We start from the raw sequence: 14,180 nt of genomic DNA, 5'->3' as shown, positions 1-14,180 counted from the left end.
AATATTATTGCTTAGTTCACCCGTCATTGGCATAAATTATCAGTTTGTCATAATTTTGTCATTCTAACTGAGGCCAAACTGATGAAAAACTGGCCGCAACACACAACGTAATTTCTATAAACTGTGCATTTACTTTGAGTAATTTCAAAGCAGGCTCTAAATCAAATGAAAATATTGCCGACGCAATTAAGACTTTAATCGGGGGATTCTCTGATAATTACGATATTTACTGCGTGCGGCTGGACTATAACCTGAACGCATGAGGATTTTATCTATGCTTTCGCTGTTCACAACGAAGAGTTAGAGAATGCAAAACTCCACATTTCCAGCACATGCAAAAGAACTTTTGAGATATCACGCTTATCTAAGTGGCCTAAGCCCTGGCTAGAACTGGAGTCAACGCTCGAAAGTGAAGAGTGCCTTCCCGCAACACGCAAAATACGGGAACCATTGCCTTCGCCCACCCCCTTAATTCCACTTTCGCTTAGGATGGATCCAATCAATCCTTTGTTTACGCGACTGGCGAGCTTTCTGCTCCCGGAAAGCCCCAAGTGGGCCCCGGTCGAGGGTCTACCGCTAACTCAGTTGAATGCGATTTGCGCGACAGTTGGGTTTGGCTCCGTTGAATGCGGCCGAGCGAGCCCAGTGGTGAGTTGCACGCGCCGTGGTGGATAGTGCGAATGTTCCCTCGAAAGCTCTGCCTAGTGTCCGCCGTGTTGATTACATGTTGCTCGTTTTATTAACTTTTTTGATAGCAGATACATTTTGCAGGTTGAGTTGAAGGAGCGACGTGCAAAGAATATTATTGAGTGTTTGGTGTTTTTTGTGGCTCCGGGCCTAGTGTGGAACGAACTTGGATAGTGTTATTGCCGGCCGCAAAATGCTGCCTTGTTGTCAATTTACCGTCGTGACTAGCAGTTAGTTTACCTGAGCCAAATATCCAAATAGAAAGGAAAATGATTTTGTAAACTATAACAAGGTTGAATGTTCGATTTGGAAATAAGGAGTCAAGGAAAGTTGGACCAAATTGCGCTGAGGAACTACAGAGGACCTATTTTAGACAAATTAGGCTTATGAGGAGCATGCACTAACAAACATCCCAGTGTAGCTTACGTCCGTATTCTAGGGGTGAATTCTGGGTTGTGCTGTCTATCAGCCTTGAATTAATATGATACAAGTCAAACGAGTTATGTTAAAAAATGTAATTTCCACTGCGAGGAAAATTCTATGCAAAGTTGGACCGATTTTAGGTCTCGTCCTGGTTGTTCGTCTGTCACATTGTAAATGACCTAAATTGTTGTTATTGTCATTAAATGTTATAAGGAAATGGAAAGATTTTCCGTAAGTTGAATGTGTTTCTAGTGGGTGTACAAAAGGAGGGAAGTGGGTGAAAACGAGAGAAGTTCGGACCATCTATCAAGAAGATTATCTACACTTTTGAATCAGTTTTAAAATTGCAACAAAAAAAATGGATTGAACTTTTGTAAACAGTATCTCCAACAATAGGCTAGAGAGATTCTAGGTTGAAAGGATAACCCATTGTGTCGAGGAAAGTCTGAATCCAATCGAATCAGTGCACGTTTCGTCATCAGCCTCATTTAAGGTTTTGTGTGAAACAAAACCTTATTAAAATCGGTTTACTGTCTGTTTGTCTGTCTGTCTGTCCGTCGCACGCATTTTTCTCAGAGACGGTTATAGCGATTGACACCAAATTTGGTAGAAAAGTTTGAACTGTGAACACTCACGCATACAGTGAGTTACATCCTTTTACGTCGAATTTAAGGGAGGGGAGCCTTCATGCAAAAGGGGGGTGTACTTTTTTTCATCGAATATAGTGATGTGAGAACTCAAATTAAAGGTCTCCGTTAGTACTTTTCGAGCCGGTCTTAGTTTTGACATTTGTGGGGAAGGTGGGGAGTGCGGGGGTTGTGCTTCTCAGAAACTACCCAACCTAAAAATCTGAAAAAAATCAGGAGGCTGCCACTGGTGCCTGGGCTCCGAAATACCTTTCATACCGATATCGTTTCAAATAAAGTTAATAATAGTATATCACTATAATTTTTAGTAATTGGCCGCAAAATTCCCCTTAGATTCATCCTAGCATCACCAGTGATGTAGGCTATAACATAGAGCATGATCTTATCAAGTTTGATGGTAATCGCACTATTACTAACAAAGTTATAATACATCAAAATTGTGGCTTCTTTGCAAATTCAAAACTATGAATATCAATATCACCCGAAAGTGGTTATTCTCACAAAATATATGCATATATTATGCACGTGCTACGTACTAAGAAATACACAAAACCTTTCGTACCTGAAGCGTCCAGCTTCCGGTTTCCCGACTTGTACAAACTTAGTTTATTATTTTATATTCTGTTTCGCGGGCCAGTCGGAGGCGCAATTATGATATGAGAGTTCCTGTGATTTAAAGGCATTCAGTTTTAATTTCTTGGGGGATCGACTCAAAGTACGTGGTTCTTGCCTTGATGAGAGGAGCCAGAAATTGCAAAAACACAGGTCATGGTTCCAAGTGAACTATCAAAGCAATTTACTATCTTCTGTGTAGGATCACTTTTTTGAGCTGTATTTATTAGTTTTCTTCTAAATTTTAAGGAAAAATATGAAGCAGAACATTCAGAGTACCTGTTCACTGGATAGTTGGACAGCTCCCTAAATCTAATTCCCGGTAAAAAATTCGCGAAACTGCTTAACCATTTTCAGTAGGATTTTTCTGGTTAATAACAAAGTGATGTATTCACGGGGTCAAATTGTTTTGTAGTCATGCAGTCGATTAAGACGAATTCCTTCTTCGTTAGCTGATGGCATTTTTACCAAGATGAAGCAATTCAGTTTGATGTAACATAAGGATTTCAGTGGCGTTTTCCAAGGCGCCGAAAGACAGATGTGTGGAAATTGCCAGGTCGGCCATATAGAGTAGATATGTCGTTGGTCCGATAACACTGACCTGAGGCAAAGCTGTTTTGATTGTGTATTTTGTGATTTGTAGGCGCTAGGTTTTACGAAAAAAACTGTCTATTCGTGAGATATATACCACATTAATCTTCTATGAAAAAACAGATAATTTTTTTGACTTTATAGATACAAAGTCCTTCATGCCGTACCATGTGACAGGCCTGCGTGATAACCAGCAAAGGGGGAGAATAATAATTTTCGTTTTCAAGCGTTTTGTTGTTTTTATTGAAGTAGCTTGCTCGATTGACTCATGTTTTCTTCAAATTGATAGGAAATGGGCCAATTTTGTTCAAATAAAGCAGAAGCATAGATAACAAAAATGATGAGTCTACATGATTTTCCATTGACTGAGCCATTGCCTTGTTTAATAATAATTTGGATTTGTGACACTTGACAAAAGTGATCATGGACCCAAATATTGCTGAATATTCGTCAGTTCTTGCAGTATTTTAGCGGTGACTTGATTACATTTCTGGTTGTTTCTTTTAGGTCAGTGATCGTGATAATGCCACTCCCATCTTCAGCATTTGAAATTATTAAGTCATTCTGAAGAGGTAGTCTGGGGTTGGGGGGTTTGGGGTTAGGCGACTGATTTTAACAGGATGTTCTATCGGAATTTGTTTTTTTTTTGGGAATTGTCAGGTGAGGTTGATAGCAGAAGTTGAATGAAAGCCCTATTTGTATATTTGATTTATTTATTTAAATCCAATATCGAGACGACGGATTTTAATGTAACAAAAACTACTTCGCCATGTCTTCCGCCCAATTCCAAACGTTTCTAGACAAATGTGTGATTTAAATTAATCGAATTCAATCATTTGTCATCACTTCAAAAATTCATAATATACAATACCCAACTGGTTCCACCAGACACAGATCATGATCTTCTTATCGAAATGATTTGGGATTGCTTTTGAAGGATTATCCTTGCCACATTAAATTATCAGTTTTGAATTTTCGAAACCTTGTCCCATATGTTTGTACCGAAGAAATGTGTGCACCGTAGGTTTCTACCAGCAAACGGTTTTTTTTGATGGAATAAGAAAATTAATGTATACTGCAAATGTTCTTTTTCTGGCACAAAACTAGAACGAAGAAACAAAGCCGCAAATTTCTGTCGAATTCAAATTGTGTTAATTCGCTGCTTACTGTCAGACGAACAAAATGGCGTATGTGTCAAATTAATAGGCTCCGTACTTTTCGCCGACGTCATCTCTTAAAAAAACCGGTAAAACTTGCGTATACACCTGGTCTGGGTTTCCATGGTCTAATATTAATATTGTTGTGTGTGATTTTTGGCGGTCTTGAATTGTGGGCTTTCGAGGCTCTTATGCTTGGAGGAGCATAGAAATGACTTGTTAGTTTCATTGACATTTTTTTCGAAATTCAGTTTTACCTAGTATTGGTGAAGACACTTAGTTGTGAATACCATATTACGGGTAAACATACATACATGTACTATTCTGAGTTCTTTTCAGTTTTATGCTGAATGCTGAAAACACTCTCCACATTTAAAATTTCAGCCTTATGAAGACTTCGATATTACTCCATTGACTGATGATATGTAATAATAGTTCATAATAAAATGGTTTTTGATTTATGCTTAAGATATTCCATGAGAAGATCGGCGCTATAATTCGCTTCTGCATTATGCTCTAATGTCAGCCAGTCTATTGTTTGCAACAAAAGTATCCCATTGTTCAGAAAGCAGGCAGAATATCATTGTGTACATAATTACTAACGCATCGTTATCATTCTCATTTATTGTTCACTTTCTTTCGTAAATATGAACAGAGGGATTGCAACAAAAATGTAAATATTTAAAGTTATTTTGAGCATGTTATAAGGGTAAATTCAAGAAAATGGAGGAGTTATATTTATAACAATTCTTCCCAGTCCTGGTGTTGGAAACTTTAGTACCTTAGATTGGTTATGCATATTGAGTTGAAATCATATGTGGCTACAGATGAAAGGAACGGCTAAGGATGAAAATTCAAACTCCATTGTTTTCGGCCCTTGACATAACTGAAAATATTACCTCAAACACACCAGCGGAAGCACAAGGCAAGCAAAATGAGCTGCTCGGCACCACTACCTCTTTCATAATTCATTGGGACACCTACGCTTGCTCCGTAATTTAATTTGTATCAATCGGACTCCCTCACTTAATGTCTTCTTTACAAGACAAGTGGATTTGATCAATTTCACCCGAGCACGCATTACACATTCTTGCCAACCGTCTACCGGAAAGACGAGTCCCCCTGACTAGACAACCGGCTATCTTGTAAATAAACCTATTGAGAAAATTGCTCTGATTTAAAATATAAAGTTTTGATGGTGACTCTTCCAGTACTTCTTTGGAAGCCTGGATTGTAGACGCTATGGAAGTGAGTAGTCGCGCGAAAATTTATCGTTCGTTGATAACACTCTGATAAACGGCTATTCACTTCCTCTAGCAATGATCATCCCATTTGTATAAATATTGCTTGTGTTCTGGTTTCAGCTCTGATGTCTTGTGAGTTGTTTTGCGATTTCATTATCAACAAGAGAATGCCCATAAAAGGATAAGTTGAGCTAAGGCTGAGATAACATATTTTCTTGAAAACGCGATATTGGGGAATGGTGAACACCTTAAAACTCAGGTTCGCCTGGTAATTCTTTTTCGCGATGTGTCTCGAATGTTCGATTAATTCTGTGTCATTTAGTGTTATTCGCATTATGAAATAGTCGCTAAATTTTGCCAGGACCGAAGTATTTAAGTGCGTTTGCTTGGGGCATTTCAATATAATTCGGACTTGCTGATTAGTGTTTATTACGTTAAATGATAAGAATTATCTTCGTGGACTTGCCTTTGTTTGGCATTACTCTCTAATCTGTTGGCTTATGGGATTGATTAAATACCTTAAAGTTTGCCAGGTATGATTTTAAGCTGCCTGTATGTTCACTGCAAAGTAGATAAGACGTAAAGGGTAGTTAAATCGTACTTGGTCTTCTATGGTGTTACAGTCCGACATCGATCCTCGGTCTCCAGAAGTTTTCATTTCCACTCTTCGCGGTCGTGCGAGCGAGTCCTCCAACTAATAATAATAATCGTTGGCGCAATAATCCATATTGGATCAGGGCCTTGAAGTGTGTTAGAGTGCTTCATTCAAGACCGTAACGGTACACTACAGTACACAGTAGGAGGCAATGTGGTCAGCATTACGCTCGCCCGAGATTATTACCCTGATTTAACTCAAGTACTGATTCACAGCTGAGTCGACTGGTATCCGACGTCAAATCACGATACAAATCCTACTGCCACCAGCGAGATTCGAACCGTGACCTTCGGTACGGCAGCCTTCTGGTCTAACCATTCAGCTATCTAGACGCACCTCCAACTAAGTATCGTATAAATTGTGTTGTTCACTGAATCTTCTCGTCTGTTTCGAAGTTTTTTAACCGCTTCGGAAATTCTTCTGTCCGTCATAGGATCTACATGGCTTGCTGTGGTTCGTTCTATAATAGATACAACACACTACTGCATCTCTTTGCCTTTTCGCCGTCAGTCCTCATTGCCAAAACTTCTCCTGAGAATTCAACGTTCGAAAGCATTGTCTCCTGGACCACATCTCGCTGTCATAACACTGGACCGGCCGAATTCAATTTTTAAGGTTTTATGTAAAACAAACACGATTCACACCAAATTTGGTGGAAAGGTGGGAACTATGAACGTTCACGCATACTGTGAGTTACATATATGAAAAAGCGGGGTGTAAATTTTTTTTTTTCATCAAATATAGTCGTGTGGGGTATCAAATGGCAGGTCTCGATTAGTACTTTTCGAAGCAGATCTCGGTTTTGTCATTTGTTAGAAAGATGGGGAGTACGGGGGGTCGAAAGTGAACATTTCTTGAATGGACTCATTCTGAAAAAAAATCCGACGTTGTCACTATATGGTGCCCAGGCTCCGAAATACCCTCCATACCGATACCCGTTCAAATAAAGTTAACAATACTATTATTATTTTTAGTAATTGGCTGCAAAACCCCCTTAAGTTCATTTTAGCACCACGAAATATAGGATATAGCATGGAGCAGGATTCTACCAACTTTAGTAGAAATCACACTATTACTAACTAACTACTAACTACTAAGTTATAATAGGTCAAAATTGTTGCTTCTTTGCAAATTCAAAACTGAAAGTGGATATTCTCACATAATATAATATATGCAAATATTGTGTGCTACGTACTAAGGGGCAAATGCATACTCAAAGAAATACACAAAACCTTTCATACCTGAAATGTCCAGCTTTCGGTTTCCCGACTTGTTATATATTGCAAACTTTGTTTTCCTGCGCACTTCGTATGTTTTGGAACCGGCAAGGTAGAATTTTTTTAGTAAGTGTAACCCACCTATTGATTTCGTCTATTCCATTGTTGTTCTTTGTGAGATTTGTGGCTAAATACACCAGAGCTGTAATTTGTTCGAAGTTGTAGTCGTTTAGTGTCATGCTTTGTCTAATTGGGCGTTTTTCTTCTGGCCTGCGGTCGTTTCTTTCGTTGGTCGTTTCTTCGATAACTTCCTTCGCTTCTTCTCCAAGCTTCACCGGAACACGCACAGATGCACTAGCGTCCTTTGGATTATATACTCTAGAGTGATGTTGAATAATCGCGAGCCACATCGCTTCAATCGGAAGTCTGTTCCGAAATATCGTGTTAGTTGGCTTTGTATCATTACTTGAATGCTAGATGATCTAATACTTCATCTGAAATCTGTTGAAATCTGTGCAAAATACTCTCAACTAGCCTCGTGTTTTATTGAATATGGTCCATTGGGAAAATTTGCCAATTCTTTTTACTGAAAGTGCTCACTTAAGGTATTAGCTAAACTTGATAGCATTACGTACATACATAAGGTACCAAAAGTAAGTGATGTGCGCCTGACTATCCAAGTGTATATTAATTCCTTCCTTTCTTTGCTGCGTTGTTTGGACAGGTTTCTGAATGGCAAATGCTGCTTTTCTGCAGCATTCTAGAAAAATGTCGAAAAACTTGAGCTCTCACTTTGTAGCTGGCTATAAAAATTTGCAAGGATTTTCCGAGTTCATGTTCAATCACTAGATAATATTCTAAAGTATATTGACAGCCAGTAATGATATCTGTCTACTTCTCGGGCTACTACTACTATTTCGGGCCATATAGTTGCTTCCCTCAAGGGAACGTATCCATACGATTTAGAGGAGAAAAATCACTCAGTATTTTGGGCACCGAGTGCATTTGTCAAAGGAAACCTGAAAATTTCAGGAAGAATCGTTGCCCACATTTTTGTATTTTATGCAATCTTTAATGCACTTTTAACACTTTTAAGACCTCAGGACCAAGCTGCTTGAGCTTTGATTCTCAAAGTGTGGCGACTGACAGTTTCATCTGAGAGCAACGTAATCGAAGATAGTTGGCAGTATATGTATTTACAGATACGACATCATCACAAGAAATTAGTCCATCGGTCATATCGACGGGTGAAAACAAGCAAAACCTTGAAACTAAGCAAGTGGAAGACATTGTAGGTCTAATAATCGGTCATTGAAAGCATCTGCAAACAATAGTGAGATTCAATACACAGGCTTTGCAATGAAGAGGAGTGAACTGAAGGCGGCCTCGACCAGATACACTTAATGAATGATTTCCTCCACCTGGTGACTAGCACGGGACTTTCCACATAAAATAACTTTAGTAAGATATACAACAAGTTAACAGGCTGCAATCTTATATAAACCACGACATGAGTTTCGATAGAATTGGGCAAAGATGGCCTAATTGAGACATAAGCCGGCTGAAGTAAATATAAGTTTGTTTTCAGATTAAGGAATTTCTGAGTCTGCATCGACTTGATTGAAGTGAAACCGCCCGTGACTTTTTTCTTGGCCGACGTACCTTTCATTCTGGGCAGAGAGTCGTCAGTCGAGAAATTGGAGACTTTCTCGTTCTGATTATATATTATATTATCAAATGGATATGGATTTAGGACGCTCTCAATCCTAAAACAGTTCTAAAGACATGACATTATTCGCATCTTGGACACCTGGTCAACTGCAGGTTTATATTAAAAATAAAAAGAATAGGGAAAGGAGAACCTAAACTCCAAGGCAGTAAAAAAAATCTGATTAACTTTTTGGAAATGTAGAATTGTAAATTACGAATTATAAGGCCAACAGAAATAGAAAGAAGGATTCGGTCCTTGGGTTATTTTGTGAAATTTAATTCCCGGGTTCCCCTTGAGTTATCCCTCGGGAACAAGGAGAAACAATTTCGTTTCACATCTGAATGGACACAGATCGCAAGATTTTCTTGAATATTTGTTGACTGGGAATAAGAAGCGGGAAAAAAGAAAAGGAGTGGAATAACATTCCTCCCTGCCGCATATCTCAAAATCGAAATAATGATGTTCTGGATATTCTCTTTTCGTGTTTTGTTACCCTTTTTAATCTGCGTCTCTCTATTTCAGAAATATGTGACCTCTTTTAAGCTAAACGTAAATGTACGTAGAATTCAACGTCTATGAATTTTACTGAAATAATCATCACTAGGAGCCCAATAACTAGGCCTGCTTTAGTAAGAAATTGCAGACATCCCGGTTTTGCGCCGAGATTCATTAATTTGATATCCCTAAAAGCTTCCTCATGTCCTAGTCTGCGTCATCGCTCCATCTCCTTCCCTACCATTGATATTGTTTTGTAGACTTTCTGGGTTGGATCATCCTCACCCATACAGATGAAGTGACCCGCCCACTGCAACCTACTGAGCCGAATTTTATCCACAATTTGGCTCATAATTTTCATCGTTATATAGACTATGAAATCTTCCATCCTCCTATAACGGACGAAAATTCTTCGAAGAATTCTTCTCTCGCGATGCGGCTAAGAGTTCGCATTTCTATTGCTAAAAATGCAAGTCTCCGAGGAATATATGAGGACGGGCAAGATCCTTTTTTTATACAGATTGAGTATTGAGCCTATGGTGAGACGTGTGGAGCGGAATAGATCTTGTAGGTTGAAATAGGCTCTGCTGCCTGCCAACGACCGTACGCAGATTTCGTTCTCGTAACAGTTATCGGCTATGATTTTCGATCCTAAAAAGGAAAACTATCAACGGTGTATACCTTTATATTCAGCTATCTGCATTGTTCACAGTTAACAAGTGCTATTTCATGCTGTTGTTCCTTTCGTTTTTGGTGCTCGCGCTGCTACCATGTATTTCGTCTTGCGTTCATTAATGCGAAGCCTGCGGTCTCGTTCCGCCCTCGATCTGGATGAAGGCAGTTTATACATCTAAGATTTTTCTTCTCAAAATATCCATATTGTCGGCCAAAGATTGTGGTTGAAGCGGATGGTGTGTCTTGCATTTACATTAGCACCACGGATCATTTTTTCCAAGGTCGGGTTAAAAGGATGCGGGATGTTCACTAGACATAGTAATTTTTTTTCACCATGTAGGATATCAAATGAAAGATCTCGATTATTATCAGTATATTAGGGCTCACTCTTAGGAATTATTTAATCAAAAAATTTGGAAAAACTAATCTTAAAATAAAGTTAATATTTGAATATTAAATAAAGTTAATATTTGAATATTTACCAATCTCGTGAATTTATTGAAAAAAACCATGGAAGTTTATCCTACAAAAAATGTACGGTATAATATGAAGAATCACACTGGAAAATTTGATGGAAATTTCCTTATTATTAACAAAGTTATAGTAGGTCAAAATTGTCTGTTCTGAGTAAATTTACTGCAAGTTAAAATATCAAGTGTAGACTGTCAGTACAACAATAAAATGAATAACCTGACAAACTAAATGCATATACGCGAACATACAAATGGAATCCTACAATCAAATGTTATTACACAAGAAATACGCTAAGCCTTTCATACCTGAAGCTCTGAGTTTTCCGTTCCCAAGTTTTCCCTTTTTAGGAATGCCGCAGAACTCTTTTTAGGTATAAATTTCCTCTTTTTCCATTTTCTCCGTTTTTTTTTTGGTAATTGTTGCTTGGATTCTTTAGAATGAAGTGAAGCGATATATGTATATAATTTGGAAAGGATCTCAAACGGGATGTGAAACAACTGCGAACCTAGGAATGAAACATTGTTATGACCAAACCTACGCGACAACAATTTGACTAACTTAATTTTACCGATTGGGGGATTTAAGAACAAAACATTTTTAACCTATACCTGTATTCTCTCGTAGGAGGTCCGTCTTCTTTTTTCTCCTATGTTGATATTTTCGATTTTATTAGAAACGGCTCAGAACGAAGTTGCCTCCACATTACGTAGCATTGTGCGAAATCTACATAGTGTTATACGAATAAGAAAGCAATGTAACATATGGGCATGAAGTAATTTATAGTGAAATTCGAGCCTGATTCAAGGCTCGTAACAAAAAATCCACTTCTCCTCACGAATAAATCATTGGAGTTTTTGTAAGCTACTGCGTATTTACTGTAGTTTAGAATCTGTAAGCACCAACAGTCGTTTTCACATTCACATCAGGCTTTTCGGGCACGTTTTTCATATGTTCGCAAATATACATACGTAATCACTTTAATCTTCAAGTCTGATTTTTTTGTAAAAAAATGTCGCGGACGAAGAGAACTTTGCAATCATGAATAGTCTTGAGCACAGGCTTGGATTTTTATGGCCCACATGAAACTAAATATGTCTGTATACAAAACGAGAACAATTTACATTATTTTGGGTTCGTCGGTTCTGGTTAAAATTTCTGTTTTTCTAAGTAAGACTTCTGTAAATATCTAAGAAGTTTCGAGCAAGATATGATTAAGTTGATCTTTGCTAGTAATCCAGATACGCTTATTCAGATGATGTTTCATTAAATAGCGCTATAGCCCCTTACTTGGATACCCACTGAATGTATTGATCACCAATGGGCAGGATTTTGGAGTATAACAGACGCTCTATTTTTGATGAGACCAACGTAGAAACTTTACAATACAACGATCTTGCTCTATCTTTCTTCCTGAATAGAGTTTTTTGTAAGGTTAACTGCTCCATCCATCCATTGATTCTCCGTATATGGCTTCCTGAGATTATGGTATTTACTTAAGAACATTCTAATACACGTAGAACAGCATGCAATTTCTACATTCTAAATTGTAATCAAATGGTTCATTACCACTACAGTTCGGGTGCAATAATCTTCCATATTAGGCGGTCGTCCGCTTTTTGATTCCCTGCCTGCTGTGCTTTGGTAAGTCGTATTACTTCTTCACTGTTAAACATTGGAAACCACTTCTTTCCGTTTTTCTTTCTGTCCAAACATTCGCTACAATACTCTCCTTTTTAATGCTCTTAGGAAACTCTCATCTGTAGCTGTTATTATTCTTGTTCCAACGTGGTAACCCTTTTAGCGCCATGGAGTTGTACGACCTCAATGTACCTTTTTTCGACAGTATCATAATTTTCTTATTTGATGAGTATAAAATAGGCGGGAAAAGTATAAGCCAATAAAGCTCGTATTCTCTCATTTGCATTGAATTATCATTGCATACCTTACCAAGGTATTAAAGCGCTTCACCCTTCGTAAATGTAATTTCCGATTCATGGAGCGGCTGATCGGGTGCCGTCTTTCTGTCGACCTTAAAATCTTCAAGTATTTGGGGTTTTCTGGTTTATTCCTAGGCCTATTCATAGGACTGAGTTTTTCCTAGCATGGGGAATGCCTTTGAAGCCCTGAAAGATTCTGTATGCTATAGCGGTGTCTAAAAAACTGAACAGGATTTCTTCACTGTTCCATGGTACGGCTAACTTGAGTACGTCGGTAAAACTGGACAAACACTGTGGACGTCTTATCTCCCTGTGTTACCTTTGATAAAACATCAAACGGTTTCGATTTGTTCCTTTGAATGCCCGACTATCTCTCACTATGTTTGACATATATCTCATATGTTTGCAAACTCCGAGACATATGTACATATTGAAAACATAATTATTATCCTCATCCTAAACAAACAAAATGGCATATTATAGCTTACGGGTGCGTACAGTACATACATACATATTGATCGTATGCATCTTAATATTTTCAATTTACTCCACACTTATCTGTGGGTAAGTTGAAATTGCGAACGTCATTAGGCTACACATATATACTCGTATATCTATTTGGAGCAAAGCTCTATTCATACTACCCAGCAGCTTAACGTCTCCAGGACCTGAGGTATCAGATACAAAAGAATCTTTTCATATATTTACTATGAGAGCATTCATATAATAGTATCCAGCAGCAGGCTTTTCGTATTCATCACGGAGCGTGTCTAGCAAAGTAGAGATGAAAGTATTCATACTATCCAGCAGATAGCGCGTCCAACACCTAACGTCTCAGACGGAGAATATTCATAATATCTAGCAGCTACAGATCAGAATTCTTGCAAAGGATAATTTTTCTTTTACCGTGGAAGCGAAGAAGCGTAGACATGCGCATGATTTTTTAGGAATTGTTACGTTTGATGCCAATCTATATTAAAATATACCCATCAAGAATTAAAATACAATTTTCGCAAATATAAAATGGTTTCATATATTGGGTTGGGGAAACAGTAATGTCGTATTTGTGATCCTTATTTGCAAAAAACTCAGACAGCCGGTTTTCGCAAGCCTCTTTTGAGGTGAATTTAGTAGCACCAAGAGCGTTTTGCATGGACCGGAAGAGGTGGTAATCACTTGGTGTCAGGTTCGGACTATACGGTGAATGCGATAGGACATCCCGTCTGAGCTCTCGTAGCTTCTGGCGGATCATCGAAGATGTGTGAGGTCGAGCGTTATCCTGGTGGAACAGAACACCATTCCTATTGACCAATTTTGACCGCTTCTGGTCTATCGCCTGCTTCAAACGGTCGAGTTGCTCACAGTAGAGAACCGAATTGAGGGTCTGGCCATAGTTGAGCAGCTTATAGTGGATGACTCCCTTTCAATCCCACCAAACACACAGCAAAACCTTCCAGGCCGTCAATCCGGGCTTGGCGATGGTTTGGGCCGGCTCGTCGCGCTTCGACCACGATATTTTTCGCTTGAGATTTTCGTACGTAATCCACTTTTCATCACCAGTCACCATCCGCTTCAAAAATAGGTCGAATTCCTTCCGTTTCAGCAGTGCATCGCAGGCGTTGATTCGGTCTAAGAGATTTTTTGCGTCAACTCGT

The 14,180-nt window shown here is 38.6% G+C and overlaps 1 protein-coding gene and 1 long non-coding RNA gene across 2 annotated transcripts in view; one reads left to right on the top strand and one right to left on the bottom strand.

Moving 5' to 3' along the window:
- The window catches only part of LOC119647447 (four and a half LIM domains protein 2), a 258,080-nt gene that overhangs the window by 49,463 nt on the left and 194,437 nt on the right, over positions 1-14,180 (top strand). The window lies entirely within an intron of this gene.
- LOC119647449 lies at positions 4,698-5,257 on the bottom strand. The gene is made up of 2 exons (XR_005248873.1): positions 5,017-5,257; positions 4,698-4,957 (listed from the first exon to the last, which is right to left on the bottom strand). It is a non-coding gene; the product is annotated as an uncharacterized LOC119647449 (long non-coding RNA).

Source organism: Hermetia illucens, chromosome 2 (genome assembly GCF_905115235.1).
Source record: "Hermetia illucens chromosome 2, iHerIll2.2.curated.20191125, whole genome shotgun sequence".
NCBI classification, from domain to species: Eukaryota; Metazoa; Arthropoda; class Insecta; order Diptera; family Stratiomyidae; genus Hermetia; species Hermetia illucens.
The sequence above is the reverse complement of the archived record's forward strand: the minus strand, read 5'-3'. Positions and strand labels throughout refer to the sequence as shown.